Source organism: Colias philodice, chromosome 18 (assembly GCF_061535455.1).
Source record: "Colias philodice isolate Cphi_HAF_F1 chromosome 18, ilColPhil1 Martin Lab GWU primary, whole genome shotgun sequence".
NCBI classification, from domain to species: domain Eukaryota; kingdom Metazoa; phylum Arthropoda; class Insecta; order Lepidoptera; family Pieridae; genus Colias; species Colias philodice.
The window spans coordinates 5,245,628-5,266,451 of NC_143103.1; the positions used below are offsets into that span (position 1 = coordinate 5,245,628).

General features: G+C 35.8%; 1 long non-coding RNA gene across 1 annotated transcript in view; it reads right to left on the minus strand.

Moving 5' to 3' along the window:
- The window catches only part of LOC149480429 (uncharacterized), a 53,649-nt gene extending 33,838 nt beyond the window's left edge, over positions 1–19,811 (minus strand). The window contains exons 1-2 of the long non-coding RNA XR_016317076.1: positions 19,402–19,811; positions 6,812–6,851 (exon numbers count right to left, since the gene is read on the minus strand). This is a non-coding gene — a long non-coding RNA (uncharacterized LOC149480429). The remainder of the gene's footprint in view (positions 1–6,811; positions 6,852–19,401) is intronic.
- Between the last annotated feature and the right edge of the window lie 1,013 nt (positions 19,812–20,824).

Sequence of the window (20,824 nt, forward strand, 5' to 3'; positions counted from 1 at the left end):
GTATTTGGAAAACTGGACCGAAATTACAAAATATTTAAGTTTTCCCATGATTAAGACACTAAACTCTATATGTATTCCAAATATGAAGCTTCTAAGTCTGCTAGAAGTGCCTTGGACTTTTGATGATCGGTGAGTCAGTGAGTGACAAAATTTAGAAACTTTAACAAGTTGTCATTCTTAAACTACTGGTTCAAATTGACTGAAATTTTAAATATTCCGTGTTTATACAATGCCGGATTAGTTACTGAAGATTCAGGTTTCTTGCTTTATCCACAACCGAATTATAGGGGGTCGAAAAAGGCCCGAATTGCTTCGAGAAAAGGATGGTACGGCCGTGCCGCTTTTTTTTTGCTCGACTTGGCGGGGGCACTGCCGTGCCCCCAGATAATATAAAAATGAATCCCAAAATGTGTTGGTAAGCGCATAACTTGAGAACGGCTGAACCGATTTCGTTAATTCTTTTTTTATTATATTTCTTGAAGTACGAGGATGGTTCTTATGTAGAGAAAACGTAAATATTATGTACCACGGGCGAAGCCGGGGCGGACCGCTAGTATATTATATAAAAATGAATCGCAAAATGTGTTGGTAAGCGCATAACTCGAGAACGGCTGAACCGATTTCGATAATTCTTTTTTTATTATATTCCTTGAAGTACGAGGATGGTTCTTATGTAGAGAAAACGTAAACATGTACCACGGGCGAAGCCGGGGCGGACCGCTAGTATCAAATAAAACAGTTATATTTTTTTGAGAAGACCACTTCGATGTAAGTATGGTGTTGAATACCTAGTAGGCAGTTTATTTTATTTGCAATCCATACTAATATTATAAATGCGAAAGTAACTCTGTCTGTCTGTCTGTTACTCAATCACGCCTTAACTACTGAACCAATTTGCATGAAATTTGGTATAGAGATATTTTGATACCCGAGAAAGGACATAAGATAGGTTTAATCCCGGAAATCCTACGGGAACAGGTTTTTCTTTGAAAACGCGGGCGAAGCCGCGGGCGGAAAGCTAGTACTCTATATATTTTTATAAATGAAATTTAAAACTTTTAAAAAATTTAAGCAGTTCAAACGCTGCCATTTCGCGCGCGCTTTGCGTGACGTCACATGACACGTCCAGTGGGTGTTCACCTTAGTGTTTACTGTGGAGTGATGAATACAATGTCATGCCAGATTACGTCACATTTCGTTCAACCAGTGGTGGCGCGTTTTGGAAGTTTGAATTTAGCTCCCATATTTTGCTCTTTTTGAATATTATTTTAGGGGTTTAAATGATAAGTAAATAAAAAAAAATCCTTTTCATTATAATATGTATTACGATAGTAATTTTATGCATATTCCCTATTCTACCTTCACAAATAAATCATTCGGTTAGGATGGGAGTTGGGAGGATGGGAGTGGGGAGGACGGGATATGGGAGCATGGGATGTGGGAGGATGGGAGTGGGGAGAATGGTAGTGGGTAGGATGGACTGTGGGAGGATGGGAGTGGGGAGGATGGAATGTGGGAGGATGGGAGTGGGGAGGATGAGAGTGGGGAGGATGGAATGTGGGAGGATGGAATGTGGGAGGATGGAACGTGGGAGGATGGGAGTGGGTAGGATGGGATGTGGGAGGATGGGATATGGTAGGATGGGATGTGGGAGGATGGGATATGGGAGCATGGGATGTGGGAGGTTGGGATGTGGGAGGTTGGGAGTGGGGAGAATGGTAGTGGGAGGATGGGAGTGGGGAGGATGGAATGTGGGAGGATGGGAGTGGGGAGGATGGAATGTGGGAGGATGGAATGTGGGAGGATGGAATGTGGGAGGATGAGAGTGGGGCGAATGGTAGTGGGTAGGATGGACTGTGGGAAGATGGGAGTGGGGAGGATGGAATGTGGGAGGATGCAATGTGGGAGGATGGAATGTGGGAGGATGGAATGTGTGAGGATGGGAGTGGGGAGGATGGAGGATGGAATGTGGGAGGATGGAATGTGGGAGTGGGGAGTGGGGAGGATGGAATGTGGGAGGGTGGGAGTGTGGAGGATGGTTTGTGGGAGGATGGGAGGATGGGAGTAGGGAGGATGGGTTGTGGGAGGATGGAATGTGGGAGTGGGGAGTGGGGAGGATGGAATGTGGGAGGATGGGAGTGGGGAGGATGAGAGTGGGGAGGATGGAATGTGGGAGGATGGAATGTGGGAGGATGGAATGTGGGAGGATGGAATGTGGGAGGATGGAACGTGGGAGGATGGGAGTGGGTAGGATGGGATGTGGGAGGATGGGATATGGTAGGATGGGATGTGGGAGGATGGGATATGGGAGCATGGAATGTGGGAGGGTGGGAGTGTGGAGGATGGTTTGTGGGAGGATGGGAGGATGGGAGTAGGGAGGATGGGTTGTGGGAGGATGGAATGTGGGAGTGGGGAGGATGGAATGTGGGAGGATGGGAGTGGGGAGGATGGGATGTGGGAGTATGGGAGGATGGGAGTGGGGAGGATGGGAGTAGGGAGGATTGAATGTGGGAGGATGAGAGTAGGGAGGATGGAATGTGTGAGGATGGGAGTGGTGAGGATGGAGGATGGAATGTGGGAGGGTGGGATATGGGAGGGTGGAATGTGGGAGGATGGGATATGGGAGCATGGGATGTGGGAGGGTAGGATGTGGGAGGATGGGAGTGGGGAGGATGGAATGTGGGAGTGGGGAGGATGGAATGTGGGAGGGTGGGAGTGTGGAGGATGGTTTGTGGGAGGATGGGAGGATGGGAGTAGGGAGGATGGGTTGTGGGAGGATGGGAGTGGGGAGTGGGGAGGATGGAATGTGGGAGGATGGGAGTGGGGAGGATGGGAGTTGGGAGGATGGGATAGGGAAGGATAGGAGTGGGGAGTGGGGAGGATGGGAGTGGGGAGGATGACGGTTGGGAGGATTGGGGAAGATGGAAGTGGTGAGGATGGGAGATACTGAGGGGATGGGATGGTTTGTTTGTTTGATTGTAATGAATAGTCTCATAAACTTCCGGAGCGATTTTGATGCAATTTGGCACAGACAATATTTAGACCCTGAGAAAGAACATAGGCTACCTTTTATTGCGAAATATGTACCACGGGCGAAGCTGGGGCGGACCGCTAGTAAATAATAAATTTATAATCCATACTAATATTATAAATGCGAAAGTAACTCTGTCTGTCTGTCTGTTACTCAATCACGCCTTAACTACTGAACCAATTTGCATGAAATTTGGTATGGAGATATTTTGATACCCGAGAAAGGACATAGGATAGGTTTTATCCCGGAAATCCCACGGGAAGGGGAACTATGCGGGTTTTTCTTTGACTGCGCGGGCGATGCCGCGGGTGGAAAGCTAGTAGATAGTATAAATCGTCTCATTACTTACCTGCTTGAGGTAAGATAATGATATATGTATATAAATTGATGATGACGTGTTTGTATTGATATTGAAAATAATCAATACAAACACGTCAATTTTGATCCTATAAACTCTTAGATCATTAACTAATGGATAACACACGCAGGCGTTTCCCCTTTTGCCGAGGTATAAGATTATTCGAATCGAAAAATCTTATGCTTTCATAAAAACTACTTGCGTAATCGATTACGAACACTCTGCGTATTCGTAAAACATCGAAAGGACGTCTGCGAGTGCTCCGCTAAAAATGCCGTTTTGCACTGTCAAGTCTTGCAGAAGCAATTCAAACATGTCGAATATTAAAAAAGATGGAATAACCTTTCATTTGTGTATATTTTTTTATTTTTTTAACGTACATTTCTAATTAAATGCAATTTCTAATAATCGTCGATGTATCGTTTAGCGATATGATCAAGACAAATAATCGAGTCATGTGTGTACTCGATCATTGATGCGGCCTCACGAGACTATCATGGAAAGAAAATATACAAATTTAATCTTTATGAACTAAGAGATAAAGTTGAATTTAGAACGCGATATTGAACCGCACTCCCCACGAGACTATAAAGTGATGTAGCGAGACTATCTTGAAGAGAAAATATACAAATTTAATCTTTATGAACTAAGCGATAAAGTTGAATTTAGAACGCGATATTGAACCGCACTCCCCACGAGACTATAAAGTGATGTAGCGAGACTATCTTGAAGAGAAATTCAAATTTAATCTTTATGAACTTAGTGATAGAGTTGAATTTAAAAACTCGTCGCTTAAAAGGTCGTAAATTTTTACGACTTTCTTAGTGACGGAATGCTTTTAACTTGAACGTCGATAAAAAAATATTTTTCTAAGTATAATTTGAAATGAGATGATAATTAAACTTTATTATATTAAAATTTTACACAACTGCATAAAAAGGAGTATAATGTTTATTTTGTAAGTCTTGTATATATTTATTAAAATTTACGCTCGGTTACTTTTAACTGGCAGAACATTTTAATGGTACGGAACCCTTCGTGCGCGAGTCCGACTCGCATTTAGCCGTTTTTTTTTTGTAATGTTAATCTTGTAACCTTTCTATTATGTAATCTATACTAATATTATAAAGCTGAAGAGTTTGTTTGTTTGTTTGTTTGTTTGAACGCGCTATTCTCGGGAACTACTGGTCCGATTTGAAAAATTCTTTCGGTGTTAGATAGCCCATTTATCGAGGAAGGTATATATCATCACGCTACGACCAACAAGAGTGGAGCCACGGGGGTGAAACCGCGCGGAGCAGCTACTTTGTTTATATGTATGTACGAATATTGCGTATATTTCAGATTTACAAAAAATCCTGCTTTAAGGCTAAGGTGGATTGAATGCTGTGGGAGAAAATCAGAATGGACACCTCGGTACAGAAATAATAAAAATTTCTTAACCGATATTTATTTTATTGAATATAATATGTGATGTGTTGAATAAATACATATTCAAATACAAATAAAATGGCGTTTTATTGTTTTTTCGTATGCATATAATAATGATGAAAACGTTACAAATGACCTGTGTAGTATTTTTTATGAATATAATATTAATGTTATTTCTAATTTCAACAAAATTATTATTTTTGTAATATCGATATGGTTACATCCCTTTAGAGCGATTGTATTATTACGTATATGTATAGAGATTTTACTGTGTAATCGATGTATGTGTGCAAAAACATGCTAGTCTGTCCATTTTGTAATAGTTTGAGTTTGTAAAGACACAAATTATTTTTGTGAATGTGTGATTGTGTTTCAAAGTGTGAGTTACCCTCCCCGCACCAAAACCGGCAGAAAGTTTAGTTAGAACATTTGCCAGCGTGCTCCATCCATTACTTAATGATCTAAGTATAAACTGGATGGCTGAAATGAAAAACAAAGGGCATAACCTAAAAAATGTAAAAACTTCATAATAATTATTGTGCTATTGTGATTCATGTTTGTAGGTACATTTAACTAAAAAGGTAATGAATGACGATTGAAATATTAACTTACGTAGCTGTTTTCACATTTCTCAATTCAGGAGCGTAAAAGTCTGGGTTGTTTTTATAGAACATGTCAACCAATACAGCGTCCACTTTAGGTAGATTTCTACTGTCTGCTTTTTCGAAATTAGGTTCCATGACAAACAAAAATAACACATAAAGAACAAAACTGATTACAGACATCTTGAATCACAAGAAATAAGTTATACAAGAAACAAAACCAAAAGCGAAATTTAGCAACGACGTGAGTAAACCAAAACGTTGGGATCACTTGTTATTTACGCAGCTGTGACGTCATGGCAGATGCAGCCAATCATGGATGTTTTCGGTCACGTGGTAATTTTAAAAAATATGATGTTTTTTCTCGACGATTTATAAACAAATAAGCTATTATTTATATCATTTATTAATTTAAATCGCTTTAAAAACCTTATATATATATGGATTACACAAAAAAGTAATTTATTTTTTATACTGTCAATTAGCCTATTATAGAAGGAAGGAAGGTTTTTTAATTTAAAAAAAGGTACAATCTTATTATCAAATACTACCAGACTAACGAATTTGCTCAATACATAGTAAATTTGGTTGTATATTGTAAAAATTTTTAATTACACGACTACACGAGACACATAAATAATAATGAACAAAAGGTTAACTAGAAGAATTCCGCACAAAGTTCCCTTTGAACTTTTAATGAATGAACTATCCCTGTAAACATTTTATTGAGCTGCTATTTTAAACAACAACTCATTGTGGATAATATATTAATAACTGTGTTACTTCGTATTGATATTTACATTCATCGATCGATATTCAGACTTATTTCTAGAATAGTGACTTTACAGACCTTGGCAACTTGGCTAGTCATAGAATGTGTATAAATGCTGAAATAAGTTCATCAAATTAATATAATCTAGCGTAAATTAAAGGGGAATTTTTATTCAGTACCGTCCTGTGGTCTTTTTAAATTTTATATGACGCCATTAATTTCGAGAAAGTCAACTTTCTGGAGCTAACATCTTAAATCTTAATCATACACACGTATGTGTCATTTGCTATTCTAACATCTTAATAATTTAATTGATCTATCGATTTATTATGCTAAATAAGTCCCTGTATCTAGTTAAACAGGTTCTGAAAGGATCCAATATCACTACTATATACGTAATATGTATGTACAATTTTAATTTTTTGTTTGTCTTTTAATAAATTTGACTTTAAGTTATATCAAGTACGTCTACTCGTAGTTTTTAGATGGTTTTTACTTTTTAGTAATGCTCATTTTCATTTTGATTAATTACGGTAGTATTTTCACCTCACAAATTGACTTGTTACTTAATATAAATAAAATATTATAAACTTATGTTAAAGATCTGTTTAACTTACAGTTCATGTGGAACAAAGGCGCTATAATATGTTGTTTTATCTGAAAAAAAAAAGAAAGACTATTAAAATCTCAAGCTAATCGTTGTTTAAGAAATTAAGATAATATTTCAATGAACACAAATCAATTATACTCGTAAATAGCTGAACCGATGACAATAAAAATTAGCATTAATTTAGCTCATTATTTACTCTGAAACATTGAATAAATATGTTCTATGTACTTCGATATGTTTTATGGCGATCGTATGAGCGACTACGTCAACAGTTTACAAACTAAACACTACATAGTCGTCAGAAGCACTTGAAAATTACAATTATTTCTGCAAACAGATAGTTTCCATAGAGATAATACAATGTACTTGTGCATAGACATTGTATCGTGATGAAAAAAGCTGCTTATTGGCAAACCTTCATTGAGAAAGTTGGGATAGGAAGCAGGTGTATTTGTGTACATATCCAAAATCTACGTCTCTTCCTTTATATAATAGAAATACATATTACTTACCTACATAATATGGTTATGATTTTTTAAAACCTTTGAAACAAAAATAATACAAGTATTTTACAATATATAGTTATTTACAAAGAATTTGTGACACGACAAATCTTAATGTAGCATTTATGCCAAGAAACATAAAATTATTATGCAAGTGTATATAAGTTTAACGATTATGATTTGCTGCTATTAATATGCTAAAGATGCATCTCATCACAGGGGAATATTATAAAGCACAATAAAATGATGTCATTCTAAACAAAACCGTACTTATTATGACTATTATAATCATATGCATCTTCATTATAATATGTTCAATTCTAATTATTTATTATTCTTCAAACACCATTAACTCAAAGCGGTATGAATAAGGTAAATGCATTTAATATAGGTATATAGTTTACTGCTTGACTCTTAAATTAATTTAAATGCGAAAAAAGAGAAATACCTGTCATGTTTACAAACAGTTGAAAAAATCGTGATTGAATTGTACCATCACAAATCTTGTTCACGCGAACATCTGCCGACTCCAATTATTTCGTTCCGGTATCAAATTTATCCGCAAAAATTATGAATTTAATTATTTGTATTTATTAATTATTATTCAGTTAGATTTAAGTAAAATTTCATTTGCCCATGCAATTTCATACGAGTAGTACAGCATCTTTAAAAAGCTTATAGTTATTTTAGTCACAGTTTAAAATGTTATAGCCCCTAATTAATTATACAGCAATAAGGCAAGCTAAAATTATACAGCAATAAGGCAAGCTAAAATTAGACAAAAATAGCATGAAAATCGAATATTTACGGCATACCAGTTAAGTTTTATTAACCATACCAGCGATATTCATCATACAAAAACTCGCTAAAAATATCCCAAAACATCAATTTAGTTTCCATTGAATTCACAACTCGTCACTTCAGTATTTATGATGGAAACGATATAATTACATTGCTTTTAATAAAATAGCCTAAAAATAGAATAGCCAGGCGTACATACGTCATCTACCCTGCTACCCACGGCAGGGTGTAGGGGTGGCTGTAGCCTGTAACTGCGCAGGTCTGAGCGCCCACACAAATGTCAAAGGGCGATCCCGGGCGAGCCTGGATCTAGGATCTGATAGCGCTAAATTGATTTCCCGACTCGTGTAGCCTAGCTCCGGCCGTGACTTTTAGCGTTCGTGTGTCGGTTTTATTTTGTATTATGCTAAACATTGCTTTTGTTACGCCAATTAACTATTGTATCTTGACTCTGATTAAGATAACATTTAGTAGATGAGAGGAAATGAAAAATGACATATCTTTAATATATATAAATCTCGTGTCACAATGTATGTCCTCAATGGACTCCTAAACCGCACTTAACCGATTATAATAAAATTCGCACACCATGTGCTGTTCAGAGATAGGATAGTTTAAACATGTAGGTACCACGGGCGAAGCCGGGGCGGACCGCTAGTAAAATACAAAATGAAGATCCTGCTTTATTCGATTGTAATCTAAATACCTACATAGTAAATATCTCTTATTTTGTTGCATAACAATTATTTTCTGTCTTATTTCGGTATCTAACTTTAAAAATGCACGCTCCAGTAATTTATCTATACTAATATTATAAAGAGGAAAGGTTTGTAATTATGTATGTATGTATGTATGGTTTTCAGTTTTCACGCATAAACTACTGGACCGATTTCAAAAATTCTTTCACCATTAGAAAGCTGCATCTTCACTGAGCAACATAGGCTATATTGCATTTTCAAAAAAATTAGAGATCCTTACCAAAAATGCAATAATGTAACCCAAGGGGTAAAAAATTCCTTAATAAAAATTCTGTCATCGCGTGCGCTGCGGAATCTATTCCTTGAAGTACGAGGATGGTTCTTATGAAAAAAAACGTAAACATGTAGGTACCACGGGCGAAGCCGGGGCGGACCGCTAGTTATTTATAATTTTACTTTGTTCAAGGTCAATTAAAGAAAAATAAAACGCATGAGCGTTGTGCTTATTTACAATAAACGGAAAACAATTTAATCCATAAAATAACGTAAACTTACAGCCCTAGCTTCAATTACCATGCGGGTTGCTTGTCGTTAATTACACTGAACGACCCTGAGCCGCTGGACATCCGATACACATTGGTATTGTGGTTAAGCACACTCGTTTTTTATTTAATAAAAATTCATTAATACACAATAGTCAGCAAGGTAGACGGACGCGCTGCGAGTTCGCGATAAAATATCACTACATCTTTACATGTGAATTGTCACAATACAAATTTGTAAGTATAATAAAATCGCGCTAACGCGATAAACATCAGCGTCTTAACTAAGGGAACATCTGACATTCGCATTCTCTGCTGTAACGACTCCATAAAACGTTCTGTTTCTAAATTGCAAGTAAACGCGGGGAGACGAGTAAAACAGAAATAAATAAGCGCTGTTGCTAGGCGCGTTCAAGGTCTCGTCGGCCGTGGCCGTGCCCCTCCCGCGAGCGCATGTGCATCTCGAGCACTCGCAAGTCGCACTCGCTAGCACACAAGCATTGTAATACACAAGTGTGAACTTCACTCACACACACGCAGACTAGCTTCAGAGCTCATTTTACAGGTGGTCTGGCTATACAATTCATGCATTCATGTTATTTGCTAAAATAAGCGAAATTTGAGTTAGCTTTATATAATGTTGACGACTATGAGAATTTTTACAAATATTCTATTCATAAAAATTACTCAATGACGTGTTTCACACGACTGTATTCAAATTAGATGTATCATGCAATTTAATTGAAATAACACAAAACTATCAAAAGTTGTTAATAATTTAACAATGTATTTAAATTAATTGATAGCATGGACGTTTAATTGGAAGAAAATATTTGCTCATAACAGACAAGAGCTAAAACGGAAAGATCCCAAAATCAAATGAAAAGGGAGTTATAAATTGGCTCTTGGACTACTTTAGTACAAGCCCACATTAATGTGACGGCTGATTAATAAAGCTGGATATTCTTAGTTTCGCGAACCGCTGACACAGCTTTGCTCTTTTTGCGAACCTCGCAATTTGTCCATTAGCGCGTCTGTCTGTGTTTTTGTTGTACATCTTTGTTTTGTGAAAGTAAATAAGCGCCGGTTATATAAAGAAATGAGTCACATTGTATCATACATTTTTTAAATTCTACACGAAAAATAAATACGTATTTGTAGTGTAAAATAAATACAAACCAGGAGCTGCATATTTAAGTTCAACGTCAGGCGAAGCTACATCACGTGCAAGTAGTAGGTAATTTTTATCAGATTCAGAAATATGTAAGAATAAAATAAGTTTATACAGTTACAAAGAACCTATATAAATACGCATCACTATTCACTACATAGTATAAAACAAAGTCGCTTTCTCTGTCCCTATGTCCCTTTGTATGCTTAAATCTTTAAAACTACGCAACGGATTTTGATGCGGTTTTTTTTAATAGATAGAGTGATTCAAGAGGAAGGTTTTAGTATATAATTTATTAGGTTTTAGACAAAGCGGGCGAAGCCGCGGGCGGTAAGGTAGTATATTATGTAGAAGAAAAAACGTACTACGTAGTGTTAAAATTAATAGTGGAAACTGAAAAGCCTATAATATAATCAGATGCCTCGAAAGAAATTTAGACATTAGAATCGGGAGTACATTGCTTATTTTAAATGAAAATCCTTAATATTTCTTACACTACAATGTAAAGAGTGCCGTCAATATAAAAAGAAAGATGTAAAATTAACAAAGGCGCGCTAGAATACAATCGGAATTAACTGCAACCGACAAATGAATAATGCAAGTACTAAAGCTCTGTCAGAAACAGAACAAACCAATGTTTTGTAAGTTCCGACCGCACTGGGGTAATATGTATTTATGAGGCTGAATTAATTTCGGTACACGTGCGAGATTAATTCTACTTCACGATTGTAAAATTTTACGAACTGAAAACTAACACACGCTCCATGTGGTCGGCATTTGTCGTCTGGATCAAATCTTACATTTCAATATGATACATGTTTCAAATATAATCTGCTTTAGCAAGTATTAATTGAAATTGTGATCTTTTTACGAAATTGTTTTTCTTATTTCAATTAGGCAGGAAAAGGCAACATCAGATTTCAAATTTGCCAATGATTAAAATTCTTAACTATGACTAGGTATGATCATAATGTATTACGTACTTTGCTGACCTGGCTATACAAGGACAAAATTTGTTGCCAAATCTATACTTCTGTACTAAAATATTGCTGCTGCAGTTTCGCTTGCCAAGGTCTATGACATAACAGTTTTCTTTTGACATAGCTTAATAATTACCTCAATATTTACCGCAATGGTATTATGGTAACCATTATTTATGGTAACCATTACTTAAGGTGATGAATTAATTTTTCTAACATTTACGGCCCTTTTCAAACCTTCGTAATTTTTATATTATTAAAGTTGTCGTGATGAAAATTCTTGACAAGAAAGTTCAATAGTAACACAATACGTCTACCGTTTTAGAAACATGATTCCATGATATTTTCTCGATAGAAAAAAAATACAAAGTTCTCATTGTTATTTTTTTATAATCTCTGGCATCTTCAAAATAACAAACGTAAAGTTACGACTTTTTGGATATTAACTATAAAATATACAACCTATACGTCTACCGATTTAGAATTTTGAAATATGCGATGGTTTTGAAATAAACAAGAAATACTTGAAATTAGCGCGCGACCAGCCAATATAGCGAGAGCCGCCCTGTACCTTCCTACCCCGATCGCTGCACGAGTCATTCCCGCTACGGCCGTCACACGGGGAACTTGTGTCGCTCGCGCAATCGTAAAAAAGGGTGACAACACGATAAGACAAAATGAGACAAATGGGGACAATAAAGAAAATAAGAAGAAGAAACATAAAGGTTGGAGAAAAAAGAATGCTTACAATTGGAAGAAATTAATGAAGAAGTTGGTTTTATTTTAAATTTGATGATAATTGTATTATAGACGATGTTTGATATGTACCCCTGTTTTAAGTACATAACGAATGTGTAAGATTTTTTTCATTTATAGCATAGATAATCTTTTCAGAAATCCGGAATCCAAAAGGAAAATAAACCCACTGATTGTTCACAATGTGAACCCACTCCTTCGTAAGTACCTTTATTCAGTCAAAAATGTATGTTATCAACGTTCTACTGGTTTTATCGCATGATTCCATTTTTAGCAAAAAGCAACAAAGTGCAAAGAAATAAAAAATCATGGTGAACTTAGTGGAAGTATGGCGGACGTGATATGGAACAGGAGCTCATTGGAGTAGTATTATATTTAAAAAAAATACGAAAAAATTTCAAGAATTACATTTCTTAGTAGGTGGTAGATAAGTATGTTGTATAAAGAATTTGATGTTGATATTTATTTCATTTATACTTACTACACCTGTGCGGGAAATTGCTTAGTACTAAAACAGGTTTATATTCATATTTACATAGTAATGTGAGTTTTCATTTCGAAAAATTTTGTGTAAGTATATTAAATTGAGTTCCTGGGTGATCTGGAAACACAATTGGGCCCGGAAGATGGCGCTGCAGTCACTCCTCCTAATCACATGAACCGATTTGGATGAATATTTGTGTGCACATTTCATTGTTGTGGGATGATTGGTTGATTCGTTTTCACATTAGCTAATATTATGTATTTTTGTTGTAAACTTAATTGCACGCCTCATAAGCGAAGCGTTGAGGTGGGTACTACTGTCGCTTCGCGCAAAACATCTGATTTTTCAAACTTAAAATGTCTTTATGTATCATACATTGCACTTGTAAGATAATACATACACACACATATTAAGAAAAAACACTATTTTTAACATTCATGATATTTTTGATGTCATTTTTGTTATTTAAACTAGTTAAAAAACAGTTTAAAAAAGTACTATCTTGGACGTCCGTGTGTCTGTATGTGCGGATCCTTTTTCTTGTTAACACGATAGCGACCGAAATACTTTACTAATCGAGTCTTTTTTTTTCTCTTACGCTTGAGTATGCTCAGGAATAGAACCCTTTCATTTTTCAGGGTCTGATTCGATGTGGTTTAATTGTTATTAAATAAACAAAAATAATAATTAATAAATATTTATTAAAAAAAAATTATGAGGCGTGCACTTTTGGATTTTCCAAATTATTTAATGTTTATAAAACATTATTATTGGTATAAATAAGCCAGTGTTCGTCTCACATTGCTGTACCTGCCTACCTGGTAGGGTTACCAGGGCCTAACTTTGTTCCGGCTATTTTATTTTGATTATTTGTAATGAATAATTACAATTATAATAGAGTGCAAAAAATAAATACATGCGTCAATATATTTTGTATTTTTTTTTAAACAATTTTTCTATTTAAAAAAATATCATTCCGACGGCGGCTTTGCCCGCTTGGAATTAGGTTATATCGTGAATCCTGTTTTATCCCACAGAAGTGTTCAGTTCGGATAAAAAGTATCCTATGTGTAAATCCAGGCAATTAGCTATATTTTATCAAAATTGGTAATGTAGTCTTGACGTGGTTAAGTAACAACTAACAAAAAAATATACAAATTAACATCCAAAGTTTCGCATCAGTTTTACTGTATTAGTGATATCTTCCACTCTTGACTTTGACTGAGAAGAATTAGGGTTTATAACTTCTTTCAGAAATAGTACAGCTTTCATTTCTGGGCATGATGTAATATCTACGTCAGCATCAAATTCTATCTAAATCAATTCAGTAGTCCGCGTTATTGATTACCATTTCATTTTTTCAGAGTAACAATATTTTTTGTTATTTTAAAGATTATTTATAACCTGTATTATTTTGTAATAAAGTAAACATTACGAAATAATAATAATTATTAATAATGTCTAAGTAGTTGTTGGAAAGAAGATTATTTGTTTATAAGCAAGAAAATAAAACCAATAAATCAACAATTGAATAAATGTATAACAATATTATAACTGTATGACGACTCCATACATGTTTGTCCCGAGTCGGCCAGCGGCAGCGCGGCGAGTTTGCAAGAATGACTTCGCGCACACCCGCGTTCGCGATAGCGAGCTATTAGACTCCGCCCGCCAAGCAGTGGATTTTTTTTTGTGTATCGTCTTAATTGGAATATTATTTATGGTAACCATTACTCAATTGGAATTCAGAACTTTGTAAGTAGAAACTATTGTTGTATTAAGTATGTTGATGATTCAGGGCTACAAATAGCCCTATCATTACAATTCTTCGCGTTTATTTACCGTCTCACCCACTGTGATTCATCATTGGGAACAATTCTCATACCTATATTTATTTGTTAACCTACCTGATTATGATGTATCGAAACCGGTGGTAATTTAATCGTGTTGTTCATGTATGAATAAAAGTGGGGCTATTGAAGAATGGTTTCATTTTGTGCGCTTTATACGAAGTTAAATCTTGAAGCATTAATATAAATTAAAATAGGTTTTTACAAAAATTTTTAGTTAAGAAGATAACTACTCAGATGGTAAGTTGGCGATTATTAAATCTTTTCCAATTTAGGATACCGCTGTTCTAAACAATGATTTAGTTCTCTTTCCAAATCATGGACGTTGAATTTCGACCTACCTATATCCATCTGCGGCGGTCTCCTTCTACTTATCACTTTGCCTTGTTTTTATTTCTGGGCATCGTCATCATCAGCCCATATAATATACGTTCCCACTGCTGGGACATGATCTATTTCTAGGTACCTATATTTATATATTATGACAGAAATATTCGAGTTTGGAAGTGGTGAGTGACGTTAAATTGTTTTTACCACAATCCGTGTGTAAATGCCACGATACTTAATAACTGACCTTGAATTTACAATTACGTTTTATTTTATTGTTGGTAACAGAGAAGTAATTATGATGGTGTTACATGTCATGTTTAATTTATGTCTTATGGTTTTAAAGAGAAAAATGTGAGTACTTTAATTATAGACATAAAGGTTTCAAAGTTAAAAAAAAACAGTACTAGTGCTGTCTGATAATTGAATAAGTGGTAATCTGGGGGCACGGTAGTGCCCCCGCCAAGACGAGCCAAGCGAAGCGCACGGGCACTACCTACCTTTTCTCGAAGCGCTTCGACGTTTTTTTGAACCCTCATAACTTGGGTTTGGATTATGCTAGATCAACAAAATTTTCGGGATATATTGTCAATAGCGGACTTATTGAACATATTAAGTTTTAATTACATTAGCTTTTATACTTCAGATTTTATTTATATCTAAAAAACGCTAATTTCGTCACTGACTCACTGATGATCATCAAAATTCTTAAGGTATTTCCTTATGTCCTAGAAAGCTGAAATTTTGTATGTAAGCTAGTATTAGCACACAAACAACAAAAAAATTATAAAACTTGTAACTTTCATCCCCCAACCCTTTAAACTAGGGGATGGGAGTTTGTATGAGACCTGCAATTTTAAATTAAATTTTGATGACGCTAGAGGTCTAATCTAAAACTTGGTTCCCCTAGATATATATTATATGTATAGGTACTCCTTGTTACAAAAAAAAATAAAAATTTAATCGACATAATATATTGAGACATATACTTCAGATCAGATCATATAAATATAGGCGTCTCTGATGTGCAAGAAATACACCCCAAAAAAAGAAGAAAATAAAAAATTTTGTTACAAACAACTTACAAAAAGAAATGAAATCCCACCAAAAACATTTTCATGTAAAATGTTGCCAAGACGAGCCCATATGACTCGCACTGTCAAAAAGTTATCAGATCTCATGTAGAGCCAAGCTTCTAACACTACACGCCCTAACTCTACAAGGCCTTACTTCACAAACTCTACACCTTAGTCAAAATATGTGGCTTGGCCGTTCGTTACTACAAGAACTATTGTATAACACAAAAGTAATGAACCGTGAATTAATTTTTCACCTTACGCCGATGTGAATGTAGCGAAATGGCCTTGTAGAGTTAGGGCGTGTAGTGTTAGAAGCTTGGCTCTACATGAGATCTGATAACTTTTTGACAGTGCGAGTCATATAGGCTTGTCTTGGCAACATTTTACATGAAAATGTTTTTGGTGGGATGCGTATTTTCAGAAAAGTCTATTAGGTAAGAATCCAAACTATCCAAGGACATTATGAAGGAAAGATCAAACGTGAAGACAATAGGAAAAATAGGACTCAAGTATTGTGACTATTTACAGAATGATTTCTAATCAAAATGAACAGGCTAATGAATGGCATGATTCATGTACAACGTGATACAGTTGACAAATCGAGTACATACTACATACTGAAAATATAGATGACAACTATAATTGCCATAGGTCAAGTACAAAGTACAATTCCAACAAAGGTCAACAGAAAAGAATATTATGATAAATATTGAACATTATTTGTATTTTTTTGTAGATCAACTAGCTATTGTACCTCAATCTGTTAATCACAGATTTATTATTAGATTTGTTTTAAAGGAACTGCTAGACGGAAGATATCCTAAAATTGAGAAACTTCCTAACAATCCAATGTTGTAAAATGTTAGTAGGTAATGTAATGTATTTAAGTCACTAGAAAGATCATTGCCTACTTATAGGTACCTAGAGTGATGATAAACGTTTTATTATGCATAACTACGTTTGAAACATCCACTAAATGTCACCTATTTGATCAATTAATAAATCTAAAAAGTGCGCATAAAATAAAAGATGAAAAATTTAATTGGTAAGAAGTTGTTGTTCCAATGACTAGTCTTGATAAAATATTGAATAAAAATATCCTCCACGTAGCGTAAGCATGTTTTGCCCCTTGCAATAAAAAAATCAATAGTACTAGGTATAGTCCGGGATACATCGCCCATTTTTGCAAGTGATTACTATCAAGCTAATTTTTCGTGAGTAGCTTTATTTTGATGAGATGCCCAATTATTTCATGTACGAAACTCTCGATTGTGGTAGCTACCAGAGGAAACAAGGATAAAAAATTTTGATTTGACGGTTCTCAAATATTTATTACGCAATTTGTAGGACAATATGTCTGTTGAATTATATAAGTATTAAATAAGTGAAAATAAAAAAATCAGCTTGTTAGTAATCATTTATGATGACTTCGTTATCGATACACATTGGAAAGGGGGACTCTTTGATTAAACCATAGATTTTGTAGGACAAATATTTTTTCGAATAATTTAGATAATTATCTTGAGATTGAACAAAAAAAAACATTCAGTTAGTGATTAATATTTGAGAACCATCAAATCAAAATATTTTATCCTTGTTTCCTCTGGTAGCTACCACAATCGAGAGTTTCATACATGAAATTATTGGGCATCTCATCAAAATAAAGCTACTCACGAAAAATTAGCTTGATAGTAATCACTTGCAAAAATGGGCGATGTATCCCGGACTAGTACATTAGAGATGAAGACGTCAGTAGGTAGTAGGTAGATAATCATATAGAACCGTGTTAATAAATTCAAAATAAAAACAAATGCCTTTCAGATATTAAACATTCATATTTCTTGCAAATGTGGCTTGTGACTAATACTGGTAAATAAACATAAACTGGCGGCCATATTGTCCGCCATAATTGAACTATACGTCAACGTGACGCGCTAGTCGTCAGCTGATATTGTTGATCGCGAACAACACGACGCACAAACTCATGCAAACATTATTTATTTTCCGTGAAGGTTGTTCCAAGTTTGGTCGCATAAACAACAACTAATGTAAAATTGGCATATTGTTTACCCGTAGTTTGAATAATCCGGTTTTAGGTTGGTTAATGAACGATAAAACGCTTTGTACACAACAACCGCCTTTGTTAGCTCTACGGACGCCAAAACTATTCCTGAATTATTTCATGATTTTATTAGGGAGCAGAGAAGTTCTGAACATGCTTGTTCTTTTTTATGAAGAGCAATTTTGTGGGAAGGTTATAAAAGACTTCTTGAATTTGTGAACGTTTCAGAATCGTTGCCTTTAAGAAAAATAAAATCATATAAACCTAAGAAAACAGTGAGATCTTAGATTTATTTTCTTCCATCCGCTAAGAGGCTTTATACGCAGGATTAAGTAATGATTTGTGACAATTACTGAGGCTTCACGAGCCTAGCACGATTCAAGGTAAGCGATGTAATGTGGGAAGCCCCAAACTATGTTTTATTGTTGTTAACTATCCTCTAAAAATATCAACATGATTTTTTAAGATTTCAAATCATAATTTTCATGAACAATAATGAAAATAAAGTTAAAACTTACTCTTGCAATAATTTCCAACCATTAATTGCTCATCTACTTACATAAACGTACAAACTAAAGATTCTATTATTTAGGTAGGTACATCAAAAACCACTTCAAATCTCATCTCACACGTAAATACAAGACGATAATAAAGCATAAGTACCAAATACAGTCAATTTACAAGTAGTGATTATTGAACGTAGCCTACCAAACTAGCGTTGGCTGGGATCACCCGATTGCCTTGAACTTGTGAGATCGACATTTTTTGCGAACTCGCCAACAGGATACGAGTCAGTGTATCGGTCCCTTTGTGGATTCTTGATGCCCTTGATGCCTTGATGGGCTACAGGAATTTTGGCAGCCATTTTCTTTGACGAATATTTTACATAGTTACTATAGTCCCGACTCCATCAAATAGGATACAGGAATGTGAAAAACAAAGACGGATAATGGACACCAAGTATTCTGTTTCCAGAAATAGTTTACGCTTATTATTCTCGTATAAATTAAGTATGAAATTGCGATAAGGAAGATATTTCAATGAATCATTCGATGTACATACGACACAGATAAAATTGAGTAATCTAAGGTAGGTATGTCTAATGCGTAGAACAAACATGGCTACGGCTGCTAGACACTCAACAACTTTTAATTTAACATCAGCCACTTGCGTTTTTTGTTTCTCTTTAACCGGCATGAATTGAGCTGAGCATTAACACATTTTAAGATAAGATTGAAGCTTTCTGAATTCCTATTACGATCAAGCTCTGTAATTCCTGAACCATTCGATAGGTTTATTAGATTAAAATTATAAAGTGATTTAACAACTTAACCTATAGCTTACCGGCTTTTTCAAGCTATTGCATAACTGGGAGCCGGCTTCGATGCGCGCCAGAAACTGCACATGGTGTTCACCGGCGGAATTCTGATACGTCGTTCGACACCGGCGATCATGCGCGCCGCAAAATACATCGAATTTAACAAAGGAATGATTTTTCGATAACGGTACAAATAATTGATATTGTTAATTATTGATGAATGTTAAAAGCGTTGATGCGGTATGCATCGGCGTCGTCGTGGTACTGACGGCGGGCCGCGCTGTTGGCCGCTCCTGCATTGCGGCGCGCAGTCGCACTCGCTCGCGCATGACCTTGGCATTGAACTTGGCAATGGGCCGGCGCGGGTCGAGGGGTACGTGAGTGCGGGGCCCCGCCCGCGGCGTGGTGATGCACCGGCAGCTGCACCGCCCCTCCCTCCGCCATCCTTCCGCCTCGCTGAGATCACCTCTGTGCCACGGCTCTGCACCTCGACCAACCCTTCTTCGATTTAATTCCATATCCACACTGGCCCGGCTAATCAATTTACGCTTTCCAGTAAACGCGATGTGTCGATTTCTTTTAATATCCACCCAAGGTACGGCGTTTAAAATATCTTACCCATTGCTCATAATATGGTGAGCATATGTGTACAGCGGGAGGGTAAACAAGGGTTTTAACAATTACATGGCGATAAATTAATGAAATAAATATTTAAAATAGGAGATTATTAGAAATTAAGATATCTTATCAAATTGGATATCTAGTCGATGTATTGTTGTCAAACATCCTCAACAATAAAGACAAAGCCGAATTTCCATGAAATAGAACATGAAAACGGCATAATCGCTATGAATAGCAGGCACACACTTCAGCCGGAGCGAAATCCATCACATCTGTTTCATTACCGGTTACCTCCATTGAGCTGTTACGAAATTATTCGTATGATGTGGCGTCCCACGCTGGGGGGGCATGGGGGCAGAGATCGATGTGGTGCGAGCATGCGCGATCTCGACTAGCCCAGGGAAGTCTATCGAGCACGATTTCCACGGTAACCGAAGTAGCGTTTTATTATGAATCAAGGGCGCAAATATAACACGATCGACTTATACGGGTGGACGGCTCGGGCTGATTGATGTGGGTCCCGATCTTTGGAGATTGCAAGGACTCTTCATATTTAAATTCGACACGTGATGAAATTGGGAGGCTGTTTAATGTGTTTTTCTTGTTTATAAATATAATTTTATAATATTCAATGTCCTGTAAAAATTATTAAAATAGAAATTGATGCATAAACAGAGGTGAAAATAAACAGTTTAATCTTAGTTAAATTTTACACATTGTTTACCAAAAACGAGGAAAAATTCTAATTAAACATCTTACGTAATGAGAAATACAAAATTTATAATCTGTTTCAATGGCGTTTCTGTTTGAAATGTAATTATTCACTTA